Source organism: Vulpes lagopus, chromosome X (genome assembly GCF_018345385.1).
Source record: "Vulpes lagopus strain Blue_001 chromosome X, ASM1834538v1, whole genome shotgun sequence".
Taxonomy (NCBI): Eukaryota; Metazoa; Chordata; class Mammalia; order Carnivora; family Canidae; genus Vulpes; species Vulpes lagopus.
Genome location: NC_054848.1, coordinates 76,367,366 through 76,387,874, shown reverse-complemented (window position 1 = coordinate 76,387,874; position 20,509 = coordinate 76,367,366). Strand labels below are relative to the sequence as shown.

Here is a 20,509-nt window from a genome sequence, read left to right as displayed (position 1 = left end):
GTCCTTCTCCGATTGACTTACTTCACTCAGCATAATACCCTCCAGTTCCATCCACGTTGAAGCAAATGGTGGGTATTTGTCATTTCTAATGGCTGAGTAATACTCCATTGTATACATAAACCACATCTTCTTTATCCATTCATCTTTCGATGGACACCAAGGCTCCTTCCACAGTTTGGCTATTGTGGACATTACTGCTAGAAACATCGGGGTGCAGGTGTCCCGGCGTTTCATTGCATCTGTATCTTTGGGGTAAATCCCCAACAGTGCAATTGCTGGGTCGTAGGGAAGGTCTATTTTTAACTCTTTGAGGAACCTCCACACAGTTTTCTAGAGGGGTTGCACCAGTTCACATTCCCACCAACAGTGTAAGAGGGTTCCCTTTTCTCTGCATCCTCCCCAACATTTGTGGTTTCCTGCCTTGTTAATTTTCCCCATTCTCACTGGTGTGAGGTGGTATCTCATCGTGGTTTTGATTTGTATTTCCCTGATGGCCAGTGATGCAGAGCATTTTCTCATGTGCATGTTGGCCATGTCCATGTCTTCCTCTGTGAGATTTCTGTTCATGTCTTTTGCCCATTTCATGATTGGGTTGTTTGTTTCTTTGGTGTTGAGTTGAATAAGTTCTTTATCGATCTTGGAAACTACCCTTTATCTGATACGTCATTTGCAAATATCTTCTCCCATTCTGTAGGTTGTCTTTTAGTTTTGTTGACTGTATCCTTTGCTGTGCAAAAGCTTTCTATCTTGATGAAGTCCCAATAGTTCATTTTTGCTTTTGTTTCTTTTGCTTTTGTGGATGTATCTTGCAAAAAGTTACTGTGGCCCAGTTCAAAAAGGGTGTTGCACAAAACAAAACAAAACAAAACAAAAAGGGTGTTGCCTGTGTTCTCCTCTAGGATTTTGATGGAATCTTGTCTCACATTTAGATCTTTCATCCATTTTGAGTTTATCTTTGTGTATGGTGAAAGAGAGTTGTCTAGTTTCATTCTTCTGCATGTGGATGTCCAATTTTCCCAGCACCATTTATTGAAGGGACTGTCGTTTTTCCAGTGGATAGTCTTTTCTGCTCTGTCGAATATTAGTTGACCATAAAGTTGAGGGTCCACTTCTGGGTTCTCTATTCTGTTCCATTGATCTATGTGTCTGTTTTTGTGCCAGTACCACCCTGTCTTGATGACCACAGCTTTGTAGTACAACCTGAAATCTGGCATTGTGATGCCGCCAGATATGGTTTTCTTTTTTAAAATTCCCCTGGCTATTCGGGGGCTTTTCTGATTCCACACAAATCTTAAGATGATTTGTTCTAACTCTCTGAAGAAAGTCCATGGTATTTTGATAGGGATAGCATTAAACGTGTAAATTGCCCTGGGTAACATTGACATTTTCACAATATTAATTCTGCCAATCCATGAGCATGGAATATTTTTCCATCTCTTTGTGTCTTCCTCAATTTCTTTCAGGAGTGTTCTGTAGCTTTTAGGGTATAGATCCTTGATCACTTTGGTTCAGTTTATTCCTAGGTATCTTATGCTTTTGGGTACAATTGCAACACTGATTGACACCTTCATTTCTCTTTCTTCAGTCTCATTGTTAGTGTATAGAAATGCCACTGATTTCTGGGCATTGATTTTGCATCCTGCCATGCTACCAAATTGCTGTATGAGTTCTAGCAATCTTGGGGTGGAGACTTTTGGGTTTTCTATGTTGAGTATCATGTCATCAGTGAAGAGGGAGAGTTTGACTTCTTCTTTGCCAATTTGAATGCCTTTAATGTCTTTTTGTTGTCTGATTGCTGAGGCGAGGACTTCCAGTACTATGTTGAATAGCAGTGGTGAGAGTGGACATCCCTATCTTGTTCCTGATCTTAGGGGAAAGGTTCCCAGTGCTTCCCCATTGAGAATGATATTTGCTGTGGGCTTTTCGTAGATGGCTTTTCATAGATGTTAAGGAATGTTCCCTCTATCTCTACACTCTGAAGAGTGTTGATCAGAAATGGATGCTGTATTTTGTCAAATGCTTTCTCTGCATCTATTGAGAGGATCATATGGTTTTTCCTCTTTCTCTTGCTGATATGATGAATCACACTGATTGTTTTACGAGTGTTGAACCAGCCTTGTGTCCCGGGGATAAATCCTACTTGGTCATGGTGAATAATTTTCATAATGTACTGTTGGATCCTATTGGCTAGTATCTTGTTGAGAATTTTTGCATCCATGTTCATCAGGGATGTTGGTCTATAATTGTCCTTTTTGGTGGAGTCTTTGTCTGGTTTTGGAATTAAGGTGTTGCTGGCCTCATAGAACGAATTTGGAAGTACTTCATATCTTTCTATCTTTCCAAACAGCTTTGGTAGAATAGGAATCGTTTCTTCTTTAAACGTTTGATAGAATTCCCCTGGGAAGCCATCTGGCCCTGGACCTTTGTGTCTTGGGAGGTTTTTGATGACTGCTTCAATTTCCTCCCTGATTATTGGCCTGTTCAGGTTTTCTCTATCTTCTTGTGCCAGTTTTGGTAGGTTGCGTTTTTCCAGAAATGCATCCATTTCTTCTAGATTGCCTAATTTATTGGCGTATAGCTGTTCATAATATGTTTTTAAAATCGTTTGTATTTCCTTGGTGTTGGTAGTGATCTCTCCTTTCTCATTCATGATTTTATTAATTTGAGTCTTCTCTCTCTTCTTTTTAATAAGGCTGGCTAATGGTTTATCTATCTTATTAATTCTTTCAAGGAACCAACTCCTGGTTCTTTTGATCTGTTCCACAGTTCTTCTGGTCTCGATTTTGTTGAGTTCCGCTCGAATATTTATTAACTCTCTTCTTCTGCTGGGTGTAGGATCGTTTTGCTGTTTTTTATCTAGCTCTTTTATGTTTAAGGTTAGCTTTTGTATTTGAGTTCTTTCCAGTTTTTGAATCGATGCTTGCATTGTGATGTATTTCCCCCTCAGGACTGCTTTTGCTGTATCCCAAGGATTTTGAATGATTGTATCCTCATTCTCATGAGTTTCCATGAATCTTTTTAATTCTTCCTTAATTTCCTGGTTGACCCTTTCATATTTTAGCCGGATGGACCTTAACCTCCACGTGTTTGAGGTCCTTCCAAACTTCTTGTTGTGATTTAGTTCTAATTTCAAGGCATTATGGTCTGAGAATATGCAGGGGATGATACCCATCTTTTGGTGTCGGTTTAGACCCGATTTGTGACCCAGTATGTGGCCTATTCTGGAGAAAGTTCCATGTGCACTTGAGAAGAATGTATATTCAGTTGTGTTTGGATGTAAAGTTCTGTAGATATCTCTGAAATCCATCTGGTCCAGTGCATCATTTAAAGCTCTCGTTTCTTTGGAGATGTTGTGCTTAGAAGACCTATCGAGGGTAGAAAGAGCTAGACTGAAGTCACCAAGTATAAGTGTATTATAATCTATGTACTTCTTCACTTTGGTTATTAATTGATTTAAATATTTGGCAGCTCCCACATTCGGGGCATATATATTGAGGATTGTTAAGTCCTCTTGTTGGATAGATCCTTTAAGTATGATATAGTGTCCCTCTTCATCTCTCACTACAGTCTTCGGGGCAAATTTTAGTTTATCTGATATAAGGATGGCTACCCCTGATTTCTTTTGAGGACCATTTGAATGGTAAATGGTTCTCCAACCTTTTATTTTCAGGCTGTAGGTGTCCTTCTGTCTAAAATGAGTCTCTTGTAGACAGCAAATACGTGGGTCCTGCTTTTTTATCCAGTCTCATACCCTGCGCCTTTTGATGGGGTCATTTAGCCCATTGACGTTCAGAGTTACTATTGAGAGATATGAGTTTAGTGTCACCATGATATCTATTCAGTCCTTGTTTTTGTGGATTGTTCCAATGAACTTCTTCTTAAAGGGGAATTTTAAGAGTCACCCTTAAAATTTCTTGCAGAGCTGGTTTGGAGGTCACATATTCTTTCAGTTCCTGTCTGTCTTGGAAGCTCTTTATCTCTCCTTCCATTTTGAATGAGAGGTTTGCTGGATAAAGTATTCTTGGTTGCACGTTCTTTTCATTTAGGACCCTGAATATATCCTGCCAGCCCTTTCTGGCCTGCCAGGTCTCTCTGGAGAGGTCTGCTGTTACCCTAAATACTCCTCCCCATAAAAGTCAGGGATTTCTTGTCTCTTGCTGCTTTAAGGATCTTCTCTTTATCTTTGGAATTTGCAAGCTTAACTATTAAATCTTGAGGTGTTGAACGGTTTTTATTGAAATTGGGGGGGGGGGTGGAATCTCTGTATTTCCTGGATCTGAATGCCTGTTTCCCTTCCCAGATTAGGAAAGTTTTCAGCTAGGATTTGTTCAAATACATATTCTGGCCCTCTGTCCCTTTCGGCGCCCTCGGGATCCCCAATTAAACGTAGGTTTTTCTTCCTCAGGCTGTCGTTTATTTCCCTTAATCTGTCTTCATGGTCTTTTAATTGTTTGTCTCTTTTTTCCTCAGTTTCCCTCTTTGCCATCAACTTGTCTTCTATGTCACTCACTCGTTCTTCCACCTCGTTAACCCTCATTAGGACTTATAGTTCGGATTGCATCTCATTCAATTGATTTTTACTTTCTGCCTGATTGGACCTAAATTCTGCAGTCATGAAGTCTCTTGAGTCCTTTATGCTTTTTTCTAGCGCCACCAGTAGCTGTATAATAGTGCTTCTGAATTGGCTTTCTGACATTGAATTGTAATCCAGATTTTGTAACTCTGTGGGAGAGAGGACTGTTTCTGATTCTTTCTTTTGAGGTGAGGTTTTCCTTCTAGTCCTTTTGGTCAGTGCAGAGTGGCCAAAAGCAAGTTGTATTGGGAAAAGGAGAAAAAGAGAGGAGAGAAAGGAGGAAAGAAAAGAGAAAAAGAAAAAAGAAAAAAAGGAAGAAAAAACGAAAAAAAAGAGAAGAAAAAAGAAAGAAAGGGAAAAAAGGGGTGGGGGAAGGAAACAAATCAAATAGCAAAAAATAAAATAAAATAAAAAACTCGGGGGAGTGTCTTTTGATTCCGTATACTTTAAGTCCCTTGACTTCCCCTGGAACTTGTCCGTCTAGTTGGTCTTCTGGGCGAGGGGCATGTTGTGCTGATTTTCAGGTGTTAGCACTTGGGGGAGCTGCTCTGCCCCCTGCCTGGTGCAGGGCTCAGTGGGGGTTGTTTACCCCGTGAGGCCCCAGGAGGAACAACCGCAGTGGCGGTGGCCAGCTCAGGAGCCCTGGATTCTGCTCCAGCAGTAACTTCGGAGCTCTCTGTCTGCAGGGGCCTGGAGGCTCTGGGGCGGGGCCGCTGATCTGCACAGCTTGGGGAAGGAGCGTCCTTGCTGCCCTGTGCCCTCCAGGCCTCTGCCTGTCCCGGGGGGAGGCCGGATCTTGGGCTGTGTCCCGGCGCCCATTGCTCCCGGGTCTGTGCTGTTGGATTCGCGCTCCCGGGCCGCGCAGCCCCCTCTCTGCGGAGCCTCTGCCCGAGCCCCTCTGAGCTGCTCCAGGGTCCAGCCCCGGAGGGCTGCAGCCCTTCAGGGAGCTCGGGGCACTTTCCCCGGGGCGCAGTTCCTTTGTTACTGTCCCAGGGAGCCTGAGGGCATCCCCGCCCTCCTGGGGTCCTGCTCCAAATCCCTGGGAGGCCTTTCTGCCTGGGAAGATTGGTGCAGCTCCTGATTCTCTGGAACGGAGCTCTCCTGTCCTGGTGGCACTCGCCCTGGCCTTATCCCGGCTCCTCGCGGGGCCCCTCCCCCTTGGAGGCCTTTTGTTTCTTTATTTCTTTTTCCCGTCTTCCTACCTTGATAGAAGCGTGAACTCTTCGTAGCATTCCAGCTGTTCTCTCTTTAAATCTCACGCTGAATTCTTAGATTTTCAGGATGATTTGAAGGTTATCTAGGTAATTTGGTGGGGACAGGTGATTTGGAGACCCTACTGTCCCGCCATTTTGCCCCTGCCTTTCCTTCTCATTTCCCGTTTCAATTTTGGGTTTCTAGGACTTGGTGGTCAAGCTTGAACTAATCTTCCTGGAAATGGAGGTCATACCTCATGGAGGGTGGGGGTGGGGTAACAACATCCATGGTGCTTCCTGTGGGTATTTCCAGTCATGCAGGTCTGAAGATGAAGAGAGGGAAGGTTGAGGTGCAGGTGTAGAATTAGACTGATAGTGTCTCGCACACAGTAGACAGCCAATATCTATTTAATTAATTAATTAATTAGATATAGATGTAGGCATAAACAGGAAAGGAAGCTGTGCATGCATACTTTACATCTTTTTTATACAAATGAATTTTTCATAAGGAATTTGGATCACACTGTACTTCTTGTCTTGTGACATGCTTTGAAGAAACATTTTGCTTCTGTTCATAAAAAGTATGCCTTTTCATTGGGGTGCAGGGTGGCAGGGGAGAACAGCTATAGATTATGGAGAACAATGCTACCTGGTGACCAGAGTCAGAACTGCAGGTGTGAAAGACTCAACTATGAGGCCTGGCGAAAGGTAGGCAATGGAAAGGCCTGTGGTGTTGGTGATGAGGGAGGGAGGTGAATAGATTCCATATCATTAGGCTAGATAGATAGATAGATAGATACTTCTAGACTTTTCTACACACTGGCAGTCATCCTTCTACGTTCACACCCGTCCTGGGATCTTTAACTTGGACTAGAAATCCAGCCCCTCTGTGAACTAAGTAAAAGTTGCATGATGAATGTTGGATGAACTTAGTTGCATGGATGAACTTAATTTTGGATACTTAGTTGAATGAACTAAGTAAAAGTGTATGATGAATAATTGGTGTGGGGAAGTTTGAGACAGAGAAACATACACAAACATGTGTATACAGAAAACTGCCAAATAAATTGTTTTGATCTGCTTGCAAAGCCATGAATATATAAGTATCATATTTGTAATCAGCTTGCAATTATTTTACCTTTTCAATATTTTTTCAATGTTTCCATATTTAAAACACCATAGAAATGAAGATTTATAAAACAAAAATATCTCTATCTCCGACAGTGCATATGCAGTGAATTATTATCAGAGACATCTATTCAGTGTGCTACTTTCATACTGCAGGATATGAACATGTTTCTAAGTTGCTAAATAAACATATTTCTACACTATTACTTTGTGACTCAGTAGCTGATTTACCTGTTTTACAAAGCTTTATCTCGAGTTGGTCCTGTTGCCAGTTAATGCTTCTCTTTGTCTAACACATATAAAAAAACTATAGAAATACATATTTTTAAAAGCTGAAATTATTATGTTGCTCCCAACTGTCCCTACCTTTTTCCAACACCATGATACAAAGATAGTCTCTGTTAACTTATTGGTGCCTATTTCCCAAATTTTTCTCTGTATGTAGTGCACTAACATATTTAATCACACACATACCTATACACCCATGTTAATATATATTCTTTTGCAGAAATGGGGTCATATTTTGCTTTAGACATTATGGTATCCTTATTTCACTTAGTATGGCTTATTTTCTGCTTATTTAGACTGGCATGTTTTCATTAGGCATTTATATTCCTTGTTATGTGCATCCACTCTTGATACCATTGACCTATCTCTATTGTTTAAGAACATTTTGCACATTGCATATGACAACAGGTGTCTGAATGTAAGTTGTAAATGATTTCTCCCAGATTTTCACACACCCTTTAACGTTTGCTGTGCAGATGGTATTTGATTCTTTTTAATGAGAGTTAGTATTTTAAAAGTATTTCTGCACATTGCTTGAAAAAGAGCAAGTGAATAATAATGCCTTCAGAGATGTGGAATGATGGCTCATAGGACAAATGGGGGACAGCTTAATGAGTTGTTGTAACTCCTGGAACAGTAATTTACAAGGTTGTTTCCTGGATTTTGTTACTTAAGTTTTAACTTTTGTCCCCTGATCATCAGTAAGTATTGGTCTTGCACAGAGTACTTGGGATTCAATGAGCTGAACTGTAAAATACCTTTCATATAGCAGCTGTCCATGTTAATATCCTACCACTCAGTTTCCCTTTTCAAAAGGCAACAGTGTGTGTTGCTTCCTGGGTCCCCTTCAACACCCCAGGAATCAGCCAGCCTGTGTGGCCCCTATATCCAGGCCTCTTGGCTCATGGCTTATGGGGCAGGATTTCATCCCCACCATCATCTTCATGCCAAATGAGGACATAACACCGCTCAATTTCCATATCAGGGAAGGTTCCCACTATCAGTCCTTAAGCTCTGGAAATCCATCATCCAAAGGGGAGGCTGCTGATTGGCCTGTGAGGATGGCAAGGGATAGATGTCTGACTCTGGAAAACTTACACAGCTCTGTGAGTCTGAGGTTGGCCATCTGTAAAATGGGACTAAGCGTGCCTGCTTCCAGACTTCTAAGAAGAGGAGAAAACCTCAAAGAATGTTTGGCCTGTAGTAGAACTTGAGGTATATTACTCCTGGCCTACCCTGCCTCCTCTGCCCATAAAGTAGAAGATTTGAAACATCATGTAGAAGTGTAGCAGCAAGAAGTGAACTTTGGTCCCATTTCATCATTTCCTTTTCCCCCTTGTGCTTTCCTGTCTCCTTATTTTCCTTCTACTTTGACATGAATTAAGGTGTTTTTTTTTTCTGAGCCTCAGGAAGAAGAGATAGTATAGAAGAACAAATAATAGTAACAGGTCAGCTAAATAGAAGATGAGAGTCATCAAACATGGGTCTCATTTGCCAGACTCATCACTGACCACAGGACCTTCAGTGAGTCCCCTCCCTGTGCTGGCCTCCAGCCTAACCCAGAAGAACACTCAATGTGTACACAGGGGTTGGGGCAGGGGCCTTGGGGTCAGAAGGACATAGGTTTGATGCTGGGAATCAGTATTTGCATAATCTTGAACAAATAATGTATCCCACTGTGTGTGCTATAATTATTGGTATCTTTTTTTATTATTATTGCTAGTGTTGCTGTTTTCAGTTTTATTAGTACTATTAATTATTCCTGCCACCCAGCCAAAGTGTGAATGATAGAAGTGGGTATTAACTGCCAGATAGTACAAGGTTACAGATGAACCCAGCTGAGGGTGGGGAATAGAGAAAGTGAAGACAGAGAATAAATGTGAAGTAAGCAGACAGGTACTGGGCTCTCTGCGTACCAGTCCCTATGCCCCATCTTTGTTGTGCCCAAGATCGCGAATCCGAGAAACCGCCAAGGAGCCCACACCGATGCAATCACACGAGGGTTTAATTACAAGCTCGAGCCTGGGTCCAAGTATACCCGACCCAGGACTCCGAGACTAAGAGGCTTAGCAACTTTATAGGGGCCAGTGGCCAATGGGATACGCAGAAAGTTGCACAGTCATGCTGGTCTACTGAGCCGGATTTCCGGTTAGGGTCTGTCCTGGTCTTTGATTAGGGTGGGGCAGTGCCCTAAGTAATAAGCAGGTCAGCACAGGGCGGGTGCAGCCCAAAATAGAGTCAGTCCTGCTCTGCTTGTCCAGGGGTAGGGGATTTTGTTCAATTTCCTGGGTCCCACAATCTTCACCTGACCCTGGGAAAGTTCTGACCCCAGAGCACTCCTGGTTTTCAACTGCAGACAGCAGCAACCTGGGGACTGCCCTGGAGCCATGGGGCTGAAGGGCTATGTCATCATCATCTCCCTCCCCATCAAGGGCCACCAGCGCTGCCCCTCCATCTAAACCCATCTCTTTTCCCTTTGCTCCTGGGTATCAGGGAAGGTCTACCTGTGGAACCTCCCAGAACTGACCTTGAAGGGCTTTCCTCATACAAATGATTTTCTATCCACTGCAGTCTCTGAAAGTTGTCCTGTACACCAGCAAGCAGGGAGGGGTCTCTGAGATAAAGACAGAAATGCCTACCTCTCAGAGACATGTCATAGCTACATGTTTTTGCCTGACATATTGTTCTCTGATAAGTAATGACTATCCATTTCCTATACACAATATATTAATATAGACATATGTACACAGAACTATCTCCTCTCTCTCTGTCCCTCTTTTCTCTCTGAATTTTCCTGAAAATAACAATCTCCAGCTTTCTTTTCTCATTTAGTATCTCATCTCAATGTTTGCAGTTACATTTTTGTAGTTACTGTGTTTGAATAGCTTTTCACAGATTAGTTGGGCATTCCTATTGCTTTTAATAATAATTCTAGGTTAATCTCAGTTTCTGATATCTCTACTGGTTTTTTTGGGGTTTTTTTTTGTTTTTTGTTTTTTGTTTTTTTTACATATCAAGGACTTTTATCCTATGTCATCCATATATGTGGGTAATTTTTCCTTCCCAGGTTTTCATGTGCTCTTTAATGCTATTTTTCCCAAGAAAATGTTGTTTTTAAATTTGAGTAGATTTGTATGACTAGGCAATTATACTGTTCTCTCTATAAAAACATTTTAATAATATGCCAGGGTCACAGAACACCATCTCCAGGTTTACCAGGGCAACAGATCATTCTCTGCCTCAACAGCCACATGGCCCTGGGGAGCACACACACAGCCTGGGCTTTAGGGGGTCCAGGATTTTAGACTCTACTCCGCTGTTCCCAAAGAGTCTCTGACCCTCTCTGACTTTACCTTTCTTCATCTGTGGTACAAAAATGCCTGCCTCAAATGGATTTTGCAGGAATTTGACACAACATGCAATGTCATTCTTTATTATCAGAAGAATCAGGGGGACCCTGGCTGGCTCAGTCTGTAGAGCACACGACTCTTGATCTCAAGGTTGTGAGTTCCAGCCCTGTGTTGGGTGTAGAGATTACTTAAAAATAAAATCTAAAAAAAAAAAAAAAAAAAAGAATCAGGGATTCTGAGTGAGACAAATACACAGAACTACGGTGCCCTTTGGGTGGATTAGTATCAGTTAAATGTTGGCTTCCCAGCCTCAAGCAACCACCTGCTCAATCACAGGGATCTACTCAGACTAGAAGAAAAACACAACAAAGATGCTGAGGATGAAGATGACCACACTCAAGGGTTTCTTGTCAGGGCTACGTTCTCAGGGTCCTGCACCAGCCTGGGTGAGGTCCTCCTCTGGGATTGTGTGCTTGGCCTGGAGGAAGTGAAGGGAGGGATATGGGAGATCAGCAGAGCCAGGAGCCCTGAGTCTCATCCCCAGGTCACTCAGTCTCCACTCACTTGGCCTGAATTCCTGGGACTCGCCTTGGGCCAGGTGAGAACCAGTGTACTCCCAGGGGCTGTCGTGAAGTCACCTGGGCTAGAGAAAGGACAGGTGGCATCCATTAGGACCAAAGTGGTGACAGTCTGCACAGTGCCATTTCCCAATCTACGCAAAGCAAACATGGCTCCACATTTACCACAACATATGCACTGGAAAGAGCCCTGTGGCACAATGAGTACTGGGAAAACTCCTGAAACCAAAATGTCTGTTAATAAAGAAATGAGACCCAAAGAATTCATAATATAATATACACCCGTTCAAAACAACTAGGTAATTTAATGTGTATGGAGACAGAAATGTTCAGGATGATGAGTGAGACCAACAAACAAAACAAATTACCTGCAAGTTCCCATTATTCCCTCCTTGGTTCCTCCCAGCAACCTCCTATCTCCATGCACCCCCAACACTCACTTCTGAGACCACTGGAGGTTCGTCCCAGACTGGGTAGTAGAGAAAGCCTGCGTCCTTCCTGCTGCTCCTGGGAGAGGGTGGGAAAGGAGCTGCAAGAGGGTGTGGGAATCTGGGATAGAGGAAGTGCTCTGGGTCTCCTTGGGGCTGGTGTCCCTCACAATAGCATGTTATTCATGATGCATACACTGGAGAAACATGAACCCTGGGACACCTGGACAGCTGGACAACCCCAGTCCTCCAACAACGATCCTGCTCCCATTGCCACTCAGCAACCAAGTTCCTTCCATATCCTTACTGTGCCTGCCCCCAGACTCTTTGGTTGGTACCTCTACCCCTCCCAGAGACCACCTTTGGAGAGATTATCAACCAGGTTCGCTAGATTAGGAGGTTTACCTGCACCCCAGGGATGGTTTTATAGTCTCATTTACTCCATAAAATGGCCTAAGGACTGGACTGTCTAACCTCCATTTTCAGAGGAAGACACTGAGTCACAGCAATGTCTTGACCAAAGTCACACAGCTGGTATGTTTTGGGGTCTGGAAAAGAACGCATATTCCTATTCTATACCCCCATGCCCTTAACCACTAGGCTAGACTCCTTGGATCTACCTGTTGGCTTTCCACAATATTGAGAAAACACTGAGGACTGAAGAACCACATTCCCCATAACCTTAAAGGGTTGTGGGAGTTCCACCCACAACACAGCATTCACCTGGAATTGCTGGCGGGGGTAGCAGTGAAGGTCTGGATGAAGGTACAGATAAACTTACAAAAAGGTGAATGTCACTTATATATCAATGAAACTGGGTTGGGAGGGGGTATGGGAAGAAGTTATGAACGGAACCCTAAGACTTTCTTTCCACTTCAACAACAAACAACAATACCCCTTCGAATTACATATGCTTGACACCATCACAGAGCATTCCCCATCAGGGTCTTATGATGATACTCATGCTGAAGAAGACAATTGTTCTCTGGGAATCAAGGTGTCAGGAATGGGGAGGGCAACAATAGGAACGATCTGCTTCCAGTGACAGGGATTGTTACTATGTACAGACCCTGTGACAGTCACTTCACAAGGTCGTTTGATTCAACTTTTATAGCAGCCCAAGAGATGGGCATTATTAGGCCCCTTTTGCAAATGAGGAAAATGAGAGGTTAAGTAATGGGCCAAGTTTAGAAAGTAAGGATTTGGGGTGAGAGCCATCACTCCACAACCTGTGTCCCTAACACCCAGGATGTGCAGGTTAGACAGGCATGGGCACACAGCCGGGTGTGTCCCACCTACACCACATGTCCAAGACACCAGGGCCCTGCACACCTCCCCTGTGGACTGACCCAGAGGAAAAGCACATTTTCTCCTTTTCTCCTTCCCTCCCATGTCTTCTGCACCCCTCATATTCTTCCTCTCTCTCCTCCATTTCCTTTCCCCTATGTAGCATCCACCTAGACAGTCCTGACTCCTTTCTCCAATATCACCAGAAGCAACATTTGGAACCCAGACTCCAGGGCTGTCTTCACGTCTCTGCCTCCCTCCCTTCCTTCAAGTCCCTACCAAAGGCTCAAGAGAGAAGAGGGAATGGGGTGGGAGCCCAGGGCTCTGCTACCTCACTAGGGGTCCAGCATTCTGCAGGACCATGACCCCCACCGCCCATCCTGGGATGGCCCAGGATGCTGGGGCAGGGAGATGAGTGAGACAAGGCCCAGGAGGCAGAGAGGGAGGGGGGTGAAGACAGAAGACAGGGTAAAGGTAGGAGGGGAGACGTAAGAGAGACACAGGGGAGTAGAGACAAAGAATGAAGAGAAATCAAAGCAAAGGGAAGGGAAAGAAGCTCTGCCATGGTGGTGGGGTCAGGAAGGAAGAGAGAAGGAGGAAATGGCCTCATGGCTGCAGCCTTTTCCTTCATCTGCCCTGGCTGGCCCTAGCACCCAAGGTAGGAATGGAAAACATGCATGTGTTGGGCTGGGGGCCCATTGGATGCTGGTTGAAACTTTGTCACCTGTGTGAGCTCAATCTGCGCTGGGCATGGAGAACAAGGCAACCACAGGGGCAGGAGACCTGTCCCAGAAGGAGTAAAGGGTCAAGCCCCAGGTCAGCATAGGGCTGAGAGTCTGTGGTCTCCTCTTATGACCACTTCCTTCTCTCCTGATGGCCCCTGTGCACCTGTGATTATCTCAGTTGGTTCCTCGCCTGAGGGATTATATCCATGTCAGGCTCACCAGCGTTCACGTGAAGGACCAGTCAGGTTGATGAGATGTGTGGAGGGAGGGGAGGGGGAAGTTCCTCTGAGAGGCCTGTCCTTCATTCTCCTCAAGCACCTCTGCCCTTTGCCTTCCATCCCTGCCCCAGGAAAGCCCTCTGCTCACTGGCAGTCACCCACTTCTGGCCCCCTGACTCAGGGAACCCTGGTGTCTCCCAAGGAGGGCCCAGCTCCTGGCATTCAGCCAAAGGAACAGGACCTCAGCCCTCAGCATGGGGCAGGAAAGCCATTAAGGCCACCTGAGATTGGGGGTGGGATACATCTGGTTCAAGAAAAGGAGGCTCCCTCTCAGAACAAGGGAGGGAAGCCTTGTCTCAGAAGGGAGTAGGAAGGCCTGTCTCAGCATGAAACCCTGGGCTGGAGGACCCTTCTCAGTCCAGGACACCAGCACCTGGCTCAAGGTGTTCACTCTGCTCCTGGAAAGGAGCGGGATTCCTGCTTCCTAGAACACACCCATGGGAAGGCATGAGTCTTAGTCTATTCAGGCTACTATAACAAAATACTACCAACTAGGTGTCTGGTAAATGACAGAAACTTACTGCTATCCATTCCGTAGGCTTAAAGTCTAGATCAAGGCAGCAGCATGGTCGCTTTCTGATGAGGGCCCTCTTCCTGGTTCATACCTGGCACTTTCTTGTTATGTCCTCACATGGTAGAAAGGGTTAGGGATCTCTCTGGAGCCTCTTATATAAGGGCACTCATCCCATTCAGGAGTGTTGCATCCTCATGACCTAAGCATTTCCCAAAAACCCACCTCCTGATACTGTCATCTTTGGGTGTCAGGATTTCAACAAATAAACAGGGTGGGATGGGGGACACAAACATCCAGAACATAGCAACATGTTAGAGAAAGCTGAGAGAGCAGAAGATGGTAAGAAAGAGACCCCAGACCAGGCAAACAGGTAAGCAGGTCAGAAGAAGGAAAGGAGACCTCTAGGCACAGGTGAGGGACACAGAAAGAAGAGAAGGCAGAGCATGTGGTCCTCCGCATGGCTGCTACCTCCCGCAGACAGGCACTGCTGGGTAACTCAGGCTCCCAGGGTCAGAGGTCCCCAGGAAAGTTGACATGGATTCCCTTCTGGCCACAGCTCTACAACCTTCAGCCCCTTCGCTTTGTTCAACTTTCAGGCTAACTTCTGCTGAGAAATATGAGGAGGGAATTGTAAAAGGAATCCCAAGGAGAGAGAGACATGTGCACCCCTATACCCCCAGCCCCCACCTTTTCACATAGGTACCTTCTACCACTTCCTGTCATCTCTCAAATGAGTACTACCGCACACTGTCAACCCCAACTTTGATCTGGCTCCCTCTTTCCATCTCATTTTTGGAGATGTTCAGGATCTTGACTGTGGAGACCTATATAATGTCAATAGGCCATCTAGTGCTGTATGGCCTGTGGCTGCACAGGTTCAAGGACAACAGCTTTTGGTGAAGAAGAGTTAGAGTGATGGCTACTATGTATGGCCTCAGAGACAAATCTTCCCTCCAGCCCATGGGTTCCATCCTCTACCATAAGGACAGCACTGGGCCTAGGGTCTTACCTCAGGGAAATTCTCTTCAATGATCTGCGGGGTGGCAGCCATGCAATTTCCCCGATTCAGGATTATATCAGTATCATGTCCCACCCACCAAATCTTTGGGAAGCCAAAAGGAGGCAACCAGAAGGCTGAGAAGGGTCCAGAGCCAGTACCAACCTCTCCCCACATTACCATCCCTCAGTCTTCCTTCCAAGCAGATCCCTGTGCCCTCACATGCCCTAGAATTACTGTTGTCAACTGTACCTGGGTCAAAGCAGAGCCTCTGGAGGTCAAGGACTTGCTGGGAGACATCATAGTGTTTGTTCATGGTCACCTGCAGAGAGAGATGGAGAGAGCCACTGTGAAGCTCTGGTGGGGGTAGAGAAATTAGGGACTGGAGGAAGAAGAGGTAGGTCTGGATGTTGGCTCACAAAGGGCCTTGATCCTGCATTACTTTTATCTGCTCCATTTCTTCTGGCTCCAACTTATACCACACCAAGTAGGATACATCAGAAGGACTGACAAAAGGTATCTATAGATAGAAAGGAAGGGTAGGGTAAGCACCAGGAACTCTCATTCTAAATAAGACAACCAACCTCTGGCCTGTCCTCCTTCCCCAAGACTCTCATTCTAAAGGAGAAGACCAACCCCTGGCCATGTCCTCAGCATGCGCCTTCTGGTTCTCTTCATTACACATCTTATAGCCAATACCCTTCAATGAGCAGTCAGTGTCAGCATCCTGGACAAAGTACTAGGTCTGTGTTTTCACATAGTGGAATCACAGGCAGCACAAGCAACAGAAAAAGTCTTGGAGAACCAACTCTTCCCCTTCCCTGTGCCCATTTCTCTGGCTTCACCATTCTCTCATACATCACCAGTGGTGAAGGGGACACTGCAATGGCTCAGGATTGAATTCAGTAGCCATGTATTATACTTTCTACCATAGGGCATCTAGGGGGTATAAGGATAGCAGAGAAGAGTGACAACACGGAATTAAGGCTGGAGAACAGATCCTCTTCCAACCATCTACTGATCTTGAAAAGAAACTGCTATAAAAGGGACCATGGACATAATTTCTTACGTTTGTGCCAAATATGGATTTTTTAAATCCCCTTTCTCTCCTTCAGAGCTCTCCTCCAAATAAACACTTAAGATATTAGACATGATCTTCCTTTTATAAATTTCCAGGAGATCCCACCTTGTGAAGATGCTACTTGCCATTTAGACAAGGTCTCCAGAGATTTAACCCCCATCTCCCACATTCACCTTGAGCCAAACTCAGGCATCCAGTGGAATGTTGTTTCATCCATGGAAAGCTGTTCCATCTCCTTTGCCTTTAGCCATCCTCTACTCTAATCTCTTTATATCACTTCTGTGGACCTGCCCTTAGATGACCAAGGCTGATATCTTCTAGTAAAAGAAGAAACAAAAAAGGATACATTACAGAACCCATCTATCCTAGCAAAGTAACCTAGCATCTCTACACAAGACCAACACAACTGCCCCTGACCTGTCTCTCTTGTACATTCCATACATTTGCAAGGACACTCGCTGTGATCCTGAACCAGCTCCCATGGTTCCATCCCACCAGTGCACCCCTATTTCCCTCCCTGGAGGAATTCTCTTTCCATATATATTCACATTAGCATAGGCAAGGCTTTAATAATGCCATTGGATTCTCCTATGGTAAAGTCAGTTGGCCTAGTGGGTGCTGTAGGGATGTGGAGAGAAACAAGGACTCCATGAATTCTAAAAACTGCTTTCTACATTTTTCCCCACAGATACCAGGACTACCATTAGGACTGCTAATTAGGACTGCTAATAATAGAATCTGCCCTGACTGTGTGATGTTATGTTTCAAGAGTCAAAGGCAAGTTCCCCACCTGAATGGAGAAGTATATAAATGAACAGCAAGTCTGAAGAAATATCCAGGATTAAGCCTGGTGAGACAAAATGATGGAAGATTTGGAAAGAGAAGGGGCAAGAGTTGAAGGTGTTATAGCAAATAACATTAACGCACGTTCAGTTGTTCCCCCCAAAAAGAAAGGGAGCAATACAGAAGATATATTTAAAGAAATGATAGTTGAGAAGTTTAAAAAGTGACAAAAGACATTAAGTTGTAGATTCACGAACGTCTATTTTTTTTTTTTTTGGTGTTTAATTTACCAACATACAGAAAAACACCCAGTGCTCATCCCGTCAAGTGTCCACCTCAGTGCCCATCACCCATTCCCCTCCAACACCCGCCCTCCTCCCCTTCCACCACCCCTAGTTCGTTTCCCCGAGTTAGGAGTCTTTATGTTCTGTCTCCCTTCCTGATATTTCCCAACATTTCTTTTCCCTTCCTTTATATTCCCTTTCACTATTATTCATATTCCCCAGATGAATGAGAACATACACTGTTTGTCCTTCTCCGATTGACTTATTTCACTCAGCATAATACCCTCCAGTTCCATCCACGTTGAAGCAAATGGTGGGTATTTGTCGTTTCTAATTGCTGAGTAATATTCCATTGTATACATAAACCACATCTTCTTTATCCATTCATCTTTCGATGGACACCGAGGCTCCTTCCACAGTTTGGCTATTGTGGCCATTGCTGATAGAAACATCGGGGTGCAGGTGTCCCGACGTTTCATTGCATCAGATTCACGAACTTCTGTGTTTGTCCAGCCTAGAGGGGTATGAGGAAAACCAAACCTAGGCCTATCACAGTAACACTGTTGACATCCATAGATAGACAGTACTCAAAGCTGAGAGAGGAAGAAAAGGCAGGTCATCCTCAAAGAGGCAGCAATCAGACTGGAATCTCATCTTTCAACAGAAACAATGGAATCTAAAAGAGAATGAGCTTATATCTTCCAAGTGCAGAAGGAAAATAATTGCAAACCTAGAATTCCACACCTAGAAAGAAATGTCTTTCAAAAAAGGAAAGCAGTCATTTTAATGTAACAAATAGGCAAATTTGGCACTCAAAGTCTCAAGTTAAAGGAATAGCAAAGTTTCTTCTTCAGGCAGAAGAAATATGACCCCAGGTGGCATATTGGCAGACAGATATGGAAAAGAAAGAAAATTACATTGATGAATATGTGAACAAGTTTAACTGAGTGTTAACTGTATAATTTACAATTTGGGAAGGGTAAATTAAAACAGCATTTTAATTTTCTCTATATTTAAATCCCAGAAAACATTATTGTCACATATTATACAGTTAACACTCAGTTAAACTTGTTTACATATTCACCAATGTAATTTTCTTTCTTTCTTGGGATTCTCTGTGATGAGAATGATAAGCCTGTCTTTTGTTATGTCAGTGAGATGACTTTTGGAAAACTTCTAAGGTTGAGGGCTGGTTGCCAGGAGAACCAACCATGTGATTAGAGGGTTAAAACAGTCAGTCCCACCCCTCTGACCCCTGGGGAGGGGAGAGGGACTGGAGATTGAGTCCAATCGCCAATGGCCAATGATTTATCATGACTATGTAATGAAACCTCCATGGTGATTGTTCATCTGCAGGACTGTGGACTTTTAACATTTTGTCCCCTTTTCAGTGAGCCAAAGTAAAAATATTCATTGACCATTACTGTTATTTGCTGACCTTTTTTGATGGTGACACTATTGCGACCAAATTGACTTTACCATCTTGGCTTTAGTAAGTATAGAAGGCAATGGATTACCATCTTTATTGCTCTAGTGTGTTAAACATTATATGCTAGTAGAATCTAGTTTAATTATTTCAGGTGGAAAAGTATTCTTTGTGTTTCCATTCTGAATGTGTTTGGACTAAACAAACAATAAACTCTGATGTCTGAAGGAAAAAAAAAGGACTGGGTTCAGAGCTTCCAGATTAGTAAGAAAGAATGCATCCTTGTGCCACCGTGTCATGCCCCAAATTCCACTGGGACAGAAGCCTCTGCATTTGGAGCCTCACTCCATGTATCTCTTCATCTGGCTATTGATTCCTATTCTTTAATATCCTTTGTAATAAACCAATAATCTAGTGAGGAAATGGATTTCTTGGGTTCTGTGAGGCACTCCAGCAAATTAATCAAACCCAAGGGAAGGGGTTGTGGGAACCTCTGACTTACAGCCAGTCAGAAGCACATGTAACAACTTGGACTTGAGATTGGCATCTGAAGTAGAGGGCAGTCATGTGGGACTGAGCCCTCAACCGGTGGAATCTGATGCTATCTGCAGTTAGATAGTGTCAAAATTGAGTTAAATTATAGGACACCCAGCTTCTGTAGGAGACTTGCTTGCATGTGTGGGGGGAAATCCCACACACTGGAATAGCATAAAGGATATTAAAAGTTAAAACCGGCAGAAGTAAATGGAGAAGTGGACAAATCCACTATCATAACAGGAAATCTTAACACATCTCACTGAGTGGTAGCTAAAACAGGCAAACAAAAATTCAGTTAGATGAATTAGATTTAAACAATATTATTAACAAGTGCTCGCTTCAGCAGCACATATACTAAAATTGGAATGATACAGAGAAGATTAGCATGGCCCTTGTGCGAGGACGACATGGAAATTTGTAAAGCACTCTGTATTTAAAAAAATAAATGGAATATTGCTCAGCCATTAGAAAGGACAAATACCCACCATTTGCTTCGACGTGGATGGAACTGGAGGGTATTATGCTGAGTGAAATAAGTCAATCGGAGAAGGACAAACATTATATGGTCTCATTCATTTGGGGAATATAAAAAATAGTGAAAGGGAATAAAGGGGAAAGGAGAAAAAATGAGTGGGAAATATCAGAAAGGGAGACAGAACATGAAAGACTCCTAACTCTGGGAAACGAACAAGGGTGGTGGAAGGGAAGGTGGGCGGGGGGTGGGGGTGACTGGGTGACGGGCACTGAGGTGGGCACTTGATGGGATGAGCACTGGGTGTTATTCTATATGTTGGCAAATTGAACACCAATAAAAAATAAATTTATAAAAATAAATAAATAAATGTTACTAATAAATTTATTTACTTGACACAGGATAGTGCACATAATAACTACACATGGAACACTGCAGAATAAGTTACCCACTGGGCCATAAAGGAGGCCTTGAGTAACTTCCATGAGCATAATACAATCTAGCCTGAATGGTCAGTATGAAAATTCAAAGGTAATGTTGGGTTCTCTGCCCCTGTCCTGCCTTTACATGAATCCCAAGAATGTTAA

At 43.8% G+C, this 20,509-nt stretch overlaps 1 non-coding gene across 1 annotated transcript; it reads left to right on the top strand.

Annotated features, from left to right (window-relative positions):
- Positions 1-19,780: 19,780 nt before the first annotated feature.
- Positions 19,781-19,887, top strand: LOC121483639. The gene has a single exon (XR_005985769.1). It is a non-coding gene; the product is annotated as a U6 spliceosomal RNA (small nuclear RNA).
- Positions 19,888-20,509: the final 622 nt, after the last annotated feature.